This window comes from Molossus molossus, unplaced genomic scaffold (genome assembly GCF_014108415.1).
Source record: "Molossus molossus isolate mMolMol1 unplaced genomic scaffold, mMolMol1.p scaffold_m16_p_5, whole genome shotgun sequence".
Lineage (NCBI taxonomy): Eukaryota > Metazoa > Chordata > Mammalia > Chiroptera > Molossidae > Molossus > Molossus molossus.
The window spans coordinates 21,713,188-21,726,877 of record NW_023425388.1 but is presented as its reverse complement, the minus strand read 5'-3'; positions in this window follow the sequence as shown (position 1 = coordinate 21,726,877).

Genomic DNA, 13,690 nt, shown 5'->3' with positions numbered 1-13,690 from the left:
GTGGATGATAATTGAAAATTGACATCTTCTTACCCAGCATACTAACCAAGAGCTTTTATTTCATCTTGAGATTACATATCTGTATAAATCCAGAGATTAGAAAATTCTTTGTAATTACACAAATTGCCTCTCTAATGTCATGTCGATTTAAATGTTACATAAAGATAGAGCAAGGAAACTAAAAAGTTCAAATAAACAATCATTTCACTGCTGAGAAATAGTCCTTATAAATGCTACATTGTGTCCTCTACCAAGAAAATAGCAAAGAGTTTCAATTTATTATTGATCAGCTCATTTCCTTGGTGTCAAAACATCTAAACTATTGAACTAGGTGAAAAGGAAGAGATCTACATAGTTCGGAAAAATGCACTTCTCATCATATATAGGCATTATCCTTATATGTCAGCACTGCTATTGTCTAAATCTGTAGTCTATCCATGGTCATATTTAAAATCATTGCTTTACAATTTAAACAGAAGTCAATTAAGAAATAGCTGGGTAGATCAAATGTTTACTTGTTAGACAGAATTCATTGAATAGGCAAAAGATAAACATAAAAATTCACCATTATTTTGACATAGAACAACTCATTCATCTATTAGATCCCCAAAGCATTGGTTAAGCACTTATTATGTAGCAGATATTATAATAAGCGCTCTGTGGAATGCAGGATAAATAAGAAGATATATAAGAGAATATCAGAGCTGATTCATGAAGCACACTACAGATAAAGTCATGTCACGGAACCCAACCTCAAGTTCAGTATAACACAATATGAAGGCCATTTATTTCCCAATTTGAAACTTATATTACTTTTTGGAGCTCAGATAAGACATTATTAAGGGAATTTCCCTGTGTAAGTCAGCACATAAGTTCTCTTTCTCCTCCTAGAAATCATGCAAAAGCCACAGTGATAATAGAAACCTCTCTAACTGCATTTTCAGGGAAACTAGGAGACAGAATTGAAATGTATGTATTCAGGAGAAGCTGCATAGAAGAAATAGCAGAGAATAATATGGGAGTTATAGAATTGCCCAGCGGCAGCATATTTCAGTAAGCACCAGCAAAAATATATTTCCTGAAGGTGAGTGGCTCATTGTGAATTGGGAACTATAACCTTTTTTCTTCCTTGCAGTAACGGTAGAGAAAACCAGTCTGAGCAGCACTGAGGCAACCCTGCCCCCACCCCACCCTGTGGTTTGAATGAAAGAAGCAGAGGAAGAAGAGCTAAATAAAATTTCCCAGAAATTTTAGCACAGAACAGTCTAGAGAACTGTCAGCAGATGAAAGATAATTTGGGCTATCTAACCCTACAGAAACTTCCTGCAAATCAGTTGTCCAGGAAAATTCTAATTTATTCAGTGATGAGTAATACCAAAGGAACTGCACCCGGATCCGTACAGAGATAATGTACGAAATGAAGCATACAGCACACGACAGTCAACACATTTGCTACGGTGCCCATGAAAATCACAAACAAATATTTCACCATGAATTGAAAAAAGAGCATCTGTAGCATTAGGCTGGAAACACAAGTAAAGAACTCAGGTGAACGATGTCAGGAAAATGTATGAGCTAAAGCATGAACAGTCTTACCTCAGAAGAAAGTATAAAAAATAATTGCAGAAATAACACAAAGGCAACCAAGAAGAATGGTGACTTAAAAAAAAATGTTGTAAAGCCCAGCCGGTGTGGCTCAGTGGATTGAGCATCCTCCCATGGACTGAGAGTTCCCGGTTCGATTCCTGGTCAGGGCACATGCCCGGGCTGCAGGCTTGATAATTGGGGGGCGTGCAGGAGGCAGCCAATTGGTGTTCTCTCTCACATCGGTGTTTCTATCTCTCTTTCCTTTCCTCTCTCTCAAAAAGAAATCACTAAAAACATATTTGGAGGAAAAAAAGTTGTAAGAGAATAGAAGAGTGAAAAATGGAAAACCACGACTTAAAAATAACTTTAAATATTAGCTATTTAATTTTGGTGAAAGTGTCCCCAATCTGTGCATATTCGAGTCCCTGATGATACAAACAAAACAAAATAAAAAAACAGAAAAATATATTTAAAGATACAATTTGTTTTAAATTCATAGAAGATCACAAAAGAACAAATACTGTACGATACTACTTACATGATGTAGCTAAAGAAGTCGAATTCATAGAGACAGAAATTCGAATGTGAATCGTGGTTATCAGGGCTTGGGTGGAGAAGGGTATGGGTTTAATGGGTTTAATGGGTACAGAGTTTTAGTTTGGAAAAATGAAAACAAATCTGGAGGTGGATGATGATCATGGTTGCATAATGATGTGGATGTACTTAATGTTACTGAACAGTACACTTAAAACTGTTTAAAATGGTAAACTTTATGTCAAGTATATTTTACCACAGTAAAATAATACTAATAATAATAAAAGAGGGCTTGTCTTTTCATAACAAAAAAGAACACTTTGTGTCATAAAAAAACTACCCGAGAATAGGCTAAGACATAGTCCATTAAAAGCCTTCTACATTAAAGATAGAGACAAGCAAAAGTATCACAATATTATAAAGAGGGAAACAAATTATGTCAGTCTCCAATTTCTCCACAGAAACTTCCAATACCAGCAGTCAGTGGAGCAATTATCTGTAAGGTACGTAAGAAGAGAAGGCCCGAACCATGGGTTTTATATTCAAACAAGCCATACTGAAGTATAAAACTCACAGATAATTGTTTCAAACGTGCAAGAAACATGGAAGTTTATTCCCAAGAGGTCTTTTGAAGAAAACCGCTAGGAGAACAGACTTACCTAATTAAGAAAAGATTGGTGAAAACATGACAAGAAAACTGGAAGAAAGCTTTGAATATATTTAACTGCAAAACAAGGGCAATGATTAGGGTTAAATCACAGTAGGCAAAGGTATATTCCCTAGTGATAAAGAAATAATAAAAGAAAAAATAGGAAAGAGAAAGAAGGCTGGGGAAAAAAAAATGGAAAAAGAATGTCTTGATCATCTCTTTTAAAATAGCTGGAAGCCAAAGAATATAATTCACAGGTGACAAAAGAAATATAAATGTATAAAATATAATATTTGTAGTTCACCGAATTACCCACAATCGTGCAAGAAATTAGTGGTTAAGACAATACTCTTTAACGCTCAAGAATCTGCAATCTGGCCGGGGAAGCTGTTTCAGAAATCAAGTCTGTGGGTCCAAGACTTCTCCACAATGTTGTCATCCTTCTGAGGAACATGAACCATCTAGACAAGTGTGATCTTGTGGTTACAGCAGAGACGTAAGAAACACACAAGGCCTCTCGAGTTTTCTCATTATAAAAAAGCCCGCGCATAAGGGGTGGAGGGGGTCAAAGGTATGAACTTCCAGTTATAAAATAAGTAAGTTATGGGGATCTCATGTGCAGCAGGGTAACTATAATTAAGAATACTGTATTAGTATTTAGAAATTGAGAAGAGAGTAAATTTAAAAAGTTCTCATCACAAGAAAAAAATTGTCACTATGTATGGTGACACGTTAATTAGATTTACTGTGGTGATTGCTTTGTAATATATATAAATATTGAATCATTATGTTGTACCCCTGTAACAAATATAATGTTATATGTCAATTTACCTCAATTTTTAAAAAGGTTAGTTCTTTTAAGAAGACCTCGCTTTCCTGAGCTCATCTGTTTCTTGTAGTACCTTATCATATATAGTTAAAAGCAACAAAATTATCCTTCTGACATTCTTCCTGGGACCACCTTGCCCATCCTACGATTCTGTCGGGGTCATAAGATTATTGGGGGTATTTTAAATTTTTCAATTTACAGTAAGTGGATGTTTCATCAAATATTTTGTCACTGTCTATGTCAGGTTGACTAGTGCCCCAATAATGCTGCTTCCAAGTTGCCCACATCCTAATCCCGGGACCTGTGAATAATTTACCTTGTACAGCGAAAGAGTCTTTGCAAATGTATTAAATTAGGAATCTTGAGAAGGAAAGATTATGCCGGATCATCTAGGCGTGCCCAAAGTAATCATAAGGGTCTTTATAAAGCAGAAGCAAGAGGATGAGGGTCCAAGGAGGTGGTATGATGACTGAAGCAGAAAGAGTTTGAAGATACTACCCTGTGGGCATGGAAAGTGGAGGGAGGAGCCAGGGGCCCAGGAATGCAGCCGACTCTAGAAGCTGGAAAAGAGAAGGCATCAGTGTATCTCGTGGAGCTGCCCTTAGGAACCAGCCCTACAGAAACCCTGACTTTAGACAGCGAGGCTGATTTTGAACTTTTGACTCCAGGACTGTAAGTTCATAAATCTGGGTTGTTTGACATCATTAATTTTGTGGTAAGTTTTTATAGCAAAAATAGGAGATCAATATACATGGGTTATCGTTTTTCAAATTTGTATAATAATTTCTTTTCTCGCTGATTTTTCAACATCTTATAATAAATATGACACAAAATTTCACATAGCACTTAGGTTTGGCAAGTCAAGTAATATAAGTGTATTCCTATTTAACAGTACAAAGGTAAAGAGTAACAAATGTTATCAAATGTTAGAAGAGAGAAAGAGGGGAAGGAAGTGAGGGAAAATAGTGCCAATTTTACTATTATTAGGAACAAATAAACACTGTTGAAATAAATTTAAAAAAACAAGGGTGTTAAGATTATAACAATAGCCTGGCAGGTGTGGCTCAGTGGACTGAGCATTGTCCCCTGGACTGAGAGGTCCAGGTTCGATTCCTGGTCAGGGCACATGCCTGGGTTGTGGGCTCGATCCCCAGTAGGGGGCGTGCAGGAGGCAGCAGATAGATGTTTCTCTCTCACATCGATATTTCTCTCTCTCTCTCTCTCTAAAAAATCAATAAAAATACATTTTAAAAATGATTATAACAATAGAAACAAAACAAATATTGCTAAACATTAAATGCATGTGTGCACATGCACACATATATACACCATATATATGTACATCCAAGTCAAAGAGACTACAGAGTAGAGGTGTACGAAAAACATTGTGGAAAAAAACAGAAAATTCTATAAGATAATACGAAAATAAAAAGATGGGCAAAAGAACACCGTGCAGATCAAAAGAAGCAGAGGCATGATTTCATTGTCAACCAAGACAGAACTCACAGTGAAAATACGAAGTGGTACAAAGCGGGGACTTTACAATTCTGTAAGACACAGTAATCACCATGAATAGCCATGTACTAAATAGCATAACACAACTATTCAGAAAACAGAAACCAGAGAATATTCCAGGAGAAATATACTAACTGCACCCACAGTTAGACACACAGTTGTTCAATTGAACTCAACCCAGCAGATATTTACTGAGCTCCCACTAAGCACAGGGACAGAGCTGTGAACGAAATAGATTCCTTCCTCTATGTATCTTTCATTTTTGTGTGGAGAGACAAACAAATGAAAAAGATAAAATACACAATATGGTAAAGAGTGACTGGTTCTATAGAACAATTAAAGTAGGAAAATGGGGTCCAAAGTTTGGGGGGTATGGGCTTTGATTTAAGTAGAATGTGCAAGGGAGACCTCAGGGAACAGTGCTTTTGAGTCATGTCTTGAAGGAGGTCACCTAGATAAAAGCGCAAAGAGAGGGGCTGATGGGAAGAACATAAAAGAGGCAAGCAGGGAATGTCCGTCTTACTGTATTCCTTTTATAAGTTTTGCATCATGTGGTTCTAGTACCTTTTCAAAAAAATTAAACTAGGCTACTTAGAGAACTAGGAGGATTTGGAGAAACAAACTGAAGCATGAGACAGAACGTTTGGGTTTTGTTTCAGGTCCAGTCGCTAACTTGCTTGTGACAATTTGGATTAGCCCCTTGGTTCCCTGATTTGAGTTTCCGGATCTGTACAGATGACGAGGCTGGATTAGGCGATCTCCAAGCCCCTTCTTTCTTTAATATTCCACGGGTGTGTGATTTAATTCAGTGCTCACCAAACTGTGGCCTGAGAAGATAGTTTTGGAGTCTAGCCATTATTCAACCTTTCTTATCAGCCCTTCTGTCCTCCGCTTCCCTGCAACACACCAATGATAAAAAACTGTTTTTCCAATTCTAAAATTACATAGTTCAAATCATGTAAAGAATAAATATTAGAAAATTTACAAAACAGCGCTCTTTCAAAGGGATTTGAAGCAAAATGACAATAGGAAATTTCCTTTCAGGCCTCATTAGCATCATAATAAAATCATAACTATATTCTAATATATATTCAATGTAAATCTACAAAAATTACCTCTTTATTCTTTTGTATATTGTGATATGGCCTTTCAGTGAGGCCCAGAAAATGTTCTGTTCATCATAAAATTAAGCTTGATTAAAACAACGGGTAAAATATCCCCTTCTCTATACCTTTTGGTAATTTGTGATGTAGGATGATTTATGTTAGTCTTACAGCTACGTACCTAAATTCTGAGTCCTGTCTGCATTTTTTGGAATGAAGTCCTTAGAATAAGACCCTACGTACTTCCCTGGTAGTTTTCACAGCACATACCACAGAGCTCTGTACAAACGTACTCAGATGTGGTTCTTCGTGACTGGCCCACGACATAAGGAAAAATGTGAGATAGAAGGTCGCGGGGAACCCTCTTAGAGGATGCTAACTTCCAAATTCTCCTGCCTTGATGTACATGAGCAAATAAAAATAAAAACATAGGCAAAGTATGCAAAGTCTTTCCTGTCCCCTAGGCCAGCAGCTCTTCCCAAAAAGAATAAATGTCACAAGTATGAGATTTCATTTATTCAGTGAAAATATTTGCATGGTCACAAAATAAAATAATGGTATTTTTTGCTCTCCAATCCAACAGGAATTTGATAGCTAAATATTTCCCTTAATAGCAAGTGAAGGATGATCATGACTTTTATAAATAGCCTTTGTCTCAAAATGTGAATCGAATGGCCCTGGCCGGTTTGGCTCAGCAGTGAGAGAGTCGGCCCCCAGACCAGAGCGTCCTGGGTTGGGTCCCTGCTAAGGGCCCGTCCCTTGGTTGCGGTTTGCCCCGGCCCGGTTGAGGTCGTGTGGTGGCAGATAGTTGATGTGTCTCTCTCACATCAATGTTTCTCTCTCTCTTCCTCCCTCTCTCTTTCCCGCTCTGTCTGAAGATGAATGCAAAAATGTCCTTGGGTGAGGATAAAAAAAAAATGGGGGTGGCATGAATTTCCTTGAGAGCAAGACGGCGACATTCAGTACAATGTCCACTCATCCCCTGGAAACTGCCATTTCGGTAGAGGGTCTTCCGACATTTCTTTTTCTCTTAATCTAAATGTGCTCTTTGTTTTCCATGAAGACACTCCTGAAACTGTGGCTCTCTTGTCTAGAAAATGATAAAACTATTTCAACTCGCACTGTGGTTGGAATCAGCATTCCTAAAATAAATGGTCCCACATAGCCTCCCTCCTATATGATATCAAGTTTATACACTATCCGTATTCTCCATACATGAAAGTGTACATTTGTGATTTGTTTTTTTTTATCATCAAGCTGTGTAAAGTCAGAACGGCAGAAGTGAATATCTTTTATAGGCAGAGAGGAATCATGATAAATTAAAAAAAGACATGGTCTCACTTTGTAGGTCTGAAACAGCTGCTTTAGCCTGTAAGCCCACAGAAGTTGTGTGTGTGTGTGTGGGGGGGCTACTCAGAGAAGTTCTGTTCTAATTACCCTCACTTATCATGAATATCGCTTGTTTTGAATTTCTTACTCTTGCTTCGTGACTAATTTTCCATTCGAGAATTTGTTTGCATCTAGCATGTCAATGATATGTAAAATGTATCTAAATATTCTCTTTGTATTTGTCTTCTCTATTCTTTTTATTGTGTTAAATTACCATGTGTAAAACTGTAGTACATCCAAACTAAAATGATGTTGTATAATGGTATTACAAACAACTCCAAAAAAATGTAATAATGCAGGTGACTCAGTTGGTTGGAGCATTCTCCCATATATCAAAAGGTTGCAGGTTCAATTCCCAGTCAGGGCACATACCTAGGGTGTGGATTCGATCCTTGGTCAGTGTACATACGGGAAGCAACCAATAATTGTTCCTCTCTCAAATCCATGTTTCTCTTTCTGTTTTTGTTGTTGTTGTTATTGTTGTTGTTTTTTATTTTTTTTCTTTATTGATTTTAGAGAGGAAGGGAGAGGGAGAGAGAGATAGAAACATCGATGAGCGAGAACATCAATTGGCTGCCTCCTGCGTGTCCCCCACTGGAAATTTGGCCCACATGTGCCTCAGCCAGGAATCGAATTAGCAACCTCTTGGTACATGGGTCAATGCTCAACCTACACCGGCCGGGCTAATAGCCTAAAAGTTGAGGTAATAATTAAAGACACATCTGGACCAATGGTGAAAACTAAACTCACCCAGTCTGTAGCCACATTCACTCTAATTGGATCAAACCTGGCCGGCTCATGCATCTCTTGTTTTAGTGATGATACCTCCCAAAGCACACACAGCAGCCTTCCCAATTCCTCTGTATTTACCTCTCTACCCCTGCTACCCACGATTCAGGTGAAAAACTAATCTAAATGATCCCCCTAAATAGTTATCTCACTGCTCCCCCTCCTCCCCCAACATTTTGAAAATGACATTTCTGATGTGTACATCGATTGTATTCCTCATTTACCTGCAAGCTGAGCTTCCAACTCCTGTGTGTAGAAGTCAGGGTTTTTGCCTTAGTTCTGCCCACTTCCCTCTGAGCCATTGAAGTTCCAGGTATTCTGAGTATTTAGCTGGTTAGGTAATGTGTGATTAGACGTACGCCTTGCATGTGTTCACCTGTCTGGAACGCCCTGCTGCACCCCTCTTATACCCTGTCTGATTCACTGTGAGCTCCTGTTCATCCTCCACTCCCTGTGCAAGCATTTTTCATCCTGTGATATATTTTATAAGACCCTAGACAAGAATACAGCCATTTATTCATATAGTAGCACCCGTTGATCTGTATTTCCAGAGCCTTTTCCATGTGATGCGATTTCTGTTCTCCTGTCTGTCTTACCACCAGATTGTAAACATCTTGAGGGCGGGGAAAATATGATTTTCCCTCCTTGTACTGCAGTACTGGACCCATATGAATTCTCAATAAATATTGAATAAAAATACAAGTATAAAATAATAACTAAAACACCTCATGGAAAATGCTCTAATGATCAAGAGTTGCCCATTGGGAAAATCAGGAAAAGCTTCATAGTGTAAGTGACACTTGAGTCAAACATGAAAGAATGCATAGAATTTGCAAACATGGAAATGAAATGGAGAAAACACTTAGCTCAGGAACCTGTATGATTCATAATGAGAAGATGAGAAAAATATGTCCTGTATATGAGGAACTGGTCTGAATAGAGAATGAGGGCAAGATAACAAACTATACTAAATAAGTTAGAAACGTCAGCTTGTAGAAAAGATTGCTAAAATCATTTTATCCATGAATTATAAAAAGTTAAGTAGGAAAGTTAGCTTAGGAAATGTATTATGGAAGTTCACATATAATTTTTTTTCTCTAGAAAATGCGGATATATTAAAGGATACATATATGATAGAGCTACAAGTCATGTTACAGATACAGATCCAGAGATAGATAAGACATAGGCATGGACATAGATATCCCGGCAAACGGAAGGCCAATCAATGAAATAATCGGGTGCTGACATAGTGTGGAAGAAGGGCTTTGACAACCTGAACTTGGATAACTGAAATTCAGATTATATAAGATTCTGGAAGAGACCATCTACATGACTTGGCGTCTGGTTGGTGGACATGGACGTAAGGGAACGGAGAAAGACGGGGCAGAGAGAGATGAGTCAGAGAACCCATTGACTTGGCATCTTCTATCCACAATCTGCTATTTTGCGTCCCTTGCATAAGCCACACAAGGTTACTGAAGGCAGGGCCTTTCATAATCTATTTTGAACTCTACCACTCAACAGAGGGTAATCAGCAAAATGGAACGGATCTGGCCACAGCTGGATAGTTAATGTGACTTCTGTCTACAGCTGCTGCCATCCATGGCATTTGGCTGTTTTCTTTGAAATCTGGATGCCCTGGGCCATGACAAGGGCTATGCTGACTTACCTGTCTGTGGTTTATCTGAAGAATGCTGGTCACAAATCAAACCCATACACGGTGCCTTTCATAGACCTGAGACTATGGCACTTAGCTTCAATATTCTTACATAGTTCAATGGCTTCTGCTATTTAATCTTACTGCACATGGAGGAAAATAAAAGTGTCAGCTTAGAGGAAGCTCTGTCTTATTGTAACAGTATATACATTGTTTCATGCTAAACTTAGTGAGACCTATCTTGTTGGCTAACAAATTAGTCAGAAAAAAATAGCAACATCCATCTAAAGCTTTAAAAATAATATATTTATCTTTTAATAATGAAATGTAAATTAAGAAAACCAAGGGAATCAAGGCTCTGAATCTTTTATGCACTCTAGTTCTCTTTATGAAAAGCGAGCTGTGCTACATAAAGTATCACCTTGAAAAAAAAAAAGAAATGGCAAAAATATGGGTGGCTACCACTTTTTAAAAGAAAAAAAAAACCTATTAGCTACTTTTTGCAAGTTTGTTCCCTTTTCTTTCCAAATGATTTTTATTATCATGTAGACATGTAGAGAAGTAACCTCCAGAAATATGCCTGCTATATCCAGAACAGCTATTACAAAGCTCTCTAAAAATCCTTGTAATTTTTAGGGAGATAGAGGTATTGCCTTTTAAACCCAAGATTATGGCTTTTCTTCCGGTCTTTCCTTGGCAAATTCTAAAATAATTGCAACGTATTTGTCAGGGATGATTTATTCTGAATTTTTTAAATATCAAAGTTTTTTTTAGGGAATTGTCTTTCAGTTAAGTGGGTCGTTGAAAAGAAACTGGTGAATTCCTACTGTTCTCTTTTGTGTTTATACATGACAGGATCGACTGTTCGTATGGTTAATTCAGTCAAAGGAAACATTTGATCTGAACGCTTGGCCGACGGGCCAGTGATCTGCCCGAATTCCCAGCCCCGGGGCTGCCCTGGCCGAGCGGCCACCAGGCTTTGTCTGCCTGCGGGCAGTCACTGCACAGAGCACACAGCACATGCCGGAGGCTGAGGGAGGGGGAACAAAGCAGAAGAGGCTTCCATTTGGACAGACATGCTTTAAGCCATCCAACTGCCAGTAACGTATTCAAGAGGGAAGAAAATGCAATGATGCCTGAACACGCTCCACAGTGAACACTTCGAGCCCGAGATTCCGAACACAAACTTCCTGAGCGGCTGCTGCTGACAAGCTCAGCTTGAGCGAGGCTGCAGGAGACAAAGAAACCTGCTCCAAGAGGACAATAGCGGAGGGGACCCTCACACCGGCCCGGATCTGTCTCAGACACGCCGTGTGGGAACCCATTACCCCAGAACCAGTGTGTGCTGGTGTCCGAACCCTGTTCTGTAGAAGGTGAGGATGGGGGGAAGGTTCTAGAATGGCAGAAACCAGATGCCCTGTCCATCTTTCTTCCTCTTTATCTCTCCCCTCCATTTGGTACTCAGCACACTGCTCACCACTCTTCCCTCCAAACTGCAGAATGTAGGGAGCCGATGCACCTGCCATCTCAGAAGAGTTGGGGACCACAAAATATTATTTTGGAAAGGAAGCAAGATGGTGCAGGGCCTTGAAAAAGTGGGGTGTATAACTTCTCATGTAGATACAGTGTTGCCCTCATTCCCCACGTCATGTTTTAGGATAAGCAGACGCTTCCTCTGCATCCTTCTCCCGGTCTCTCACTCACTGAGCAGCTGCTGCGGGCCAGTGCGTGTGCTCTCCTTCAGTTTAATATTGACGGTCTTCCCAACAGTGCTACTGAGCCTCGTTGTGCGAATATTCAGAGAAGTTAGTTCACTTGTCCAGGCTCAATCAGCTAATCAATGCGAGAGAGAGTTAGACCCAAGGTTATCTGATTCCAAAACACATGCTAATCCAGTTCATTCATAAATAAGTCACTTTGCAAGGGTCTGCTAGGTGCCCTGTAACATCTACAACGTGTGTTATTTAATCAACACAAAATGAGTCCTCTCATGGAGTATTTTTCTCCCTATTTCAGCTATTAGAACTCCGATACTCTTAGCAGCCAGGTGACCCAAGGCAGGACCAACATTCAAATGTGGCTCGACCTCAGTATGTATCTCAATGCTCGTGTAAAATCTCTACTGACCTGAACTCAAGAGAGTGTAAAGAGTCAATACTACTCTTCTTGAAGGGATTATAACATCTCAAAATTAACAAAATGGATACAAATGTCAATGAACTTTATCCTCATAGGTCTGTGTATATTTGAATCTTTTGTTCCCTCTACCAAAGAATGCATTTCTGTCTATTACACCGAACAAACCCCTTCCCTTTGATCTTTCACAATCTAGTCCTATGTACGTTTTTCAGGACACCGGTTAATTCCAAGGTCAGACGTACTTGCTTGCTGGCACCCCAGCCAGCCTGTGTTCACAGTACTGGAGCATTTTGCCATGTTGCATTGGACTGTTCTTTGTCTCTGTGATCATCCAGAGGACACGTTTTGTATCTTGTTGACCTTTGAGCTTCCACTGCCCAGGTCCGTGTCCCATCATAATAGGTATTCAAAACCACTTGTATGAAAGTATATAATTAAACGATATAAGAATAAGATATAAGAACCAGGAAAAAATATATATAGGTGTGTATGTGTCTGTGTGTTCACAAGCCAGTGTGGGAACAGAAGAAATGCCATTTATATTAAAGGGGCAAAGTTCTATTACCTCTTATCTGGCTTTTAAGGGGATTTTGCTGAGCTAAAAATCCTGTATTCGTAGAAAAGCTTTACCTGAGCTGCCCATACCATCTGAGATGATTCAAAGAAGGATTTTAAAAGAACTCTTTCCTGTTTGTCATGCATTGCTTGCTGTTGCGTTGCACCCTGGTTGAACATTGAAATGAGACGCGCCTTTACCACCTTTGTGTCTGGTCACGTCTGCTTCCCGGTCTCCCTTGCTAGCACAGCGACGCGGTGCCAGGCTGTAAACACAGCAGCAAATGGCTCAGGAAAAGAGAAGGGGAAAGAGACCTGCTTGGGTTTGTAATCAGACAAAATCTATTTCATGAAAAGCATTTCTATTGGTATCAGGCCTTTTATAATTTCTTCATTTCTTTAAAATTAAATTTTCTAAAACGCAGACTGTTGGCCTTACGTATCATATTGGCACCAGATTAGTACAGCTTGCTTGCCAAGCTTAGAAGGGAAAATACTATAATTTTATAGTTCTTATAAAAATGAGGAAATCACAAACCTCACAAAAACCCCAAGTAGGATGTCTCTAAATCTGCCCACAGAGAGACCAAGATGTATGTTTTCAGTTTTGAGGATGACCCTAGAAACCTATTTGGGGTTGATGTTAGTTCACCCGAACATAGCTATAGATCCATCTCAGCAAACAGATGTGCGGAACGTGAACTTGATGTTCATGGGCTCCGCAAATGGAGCTGGGAGTCAACTAATTTCCATTTTTATTATATAGCATGACTTTTGCTTCTTTGTTCTCTCATAATCAACTTCAGTCTCCCCCGAAATACCCTAAGTGATCGCTTCTAACAGGGTTAGATTGTGCGAGTTCAATGGAGGCTTATTTATGACTGCTTTATCCACATCTGCACCTGACAGACTCTCTCTCGGTGCAACAACAAATTGGATTTTTC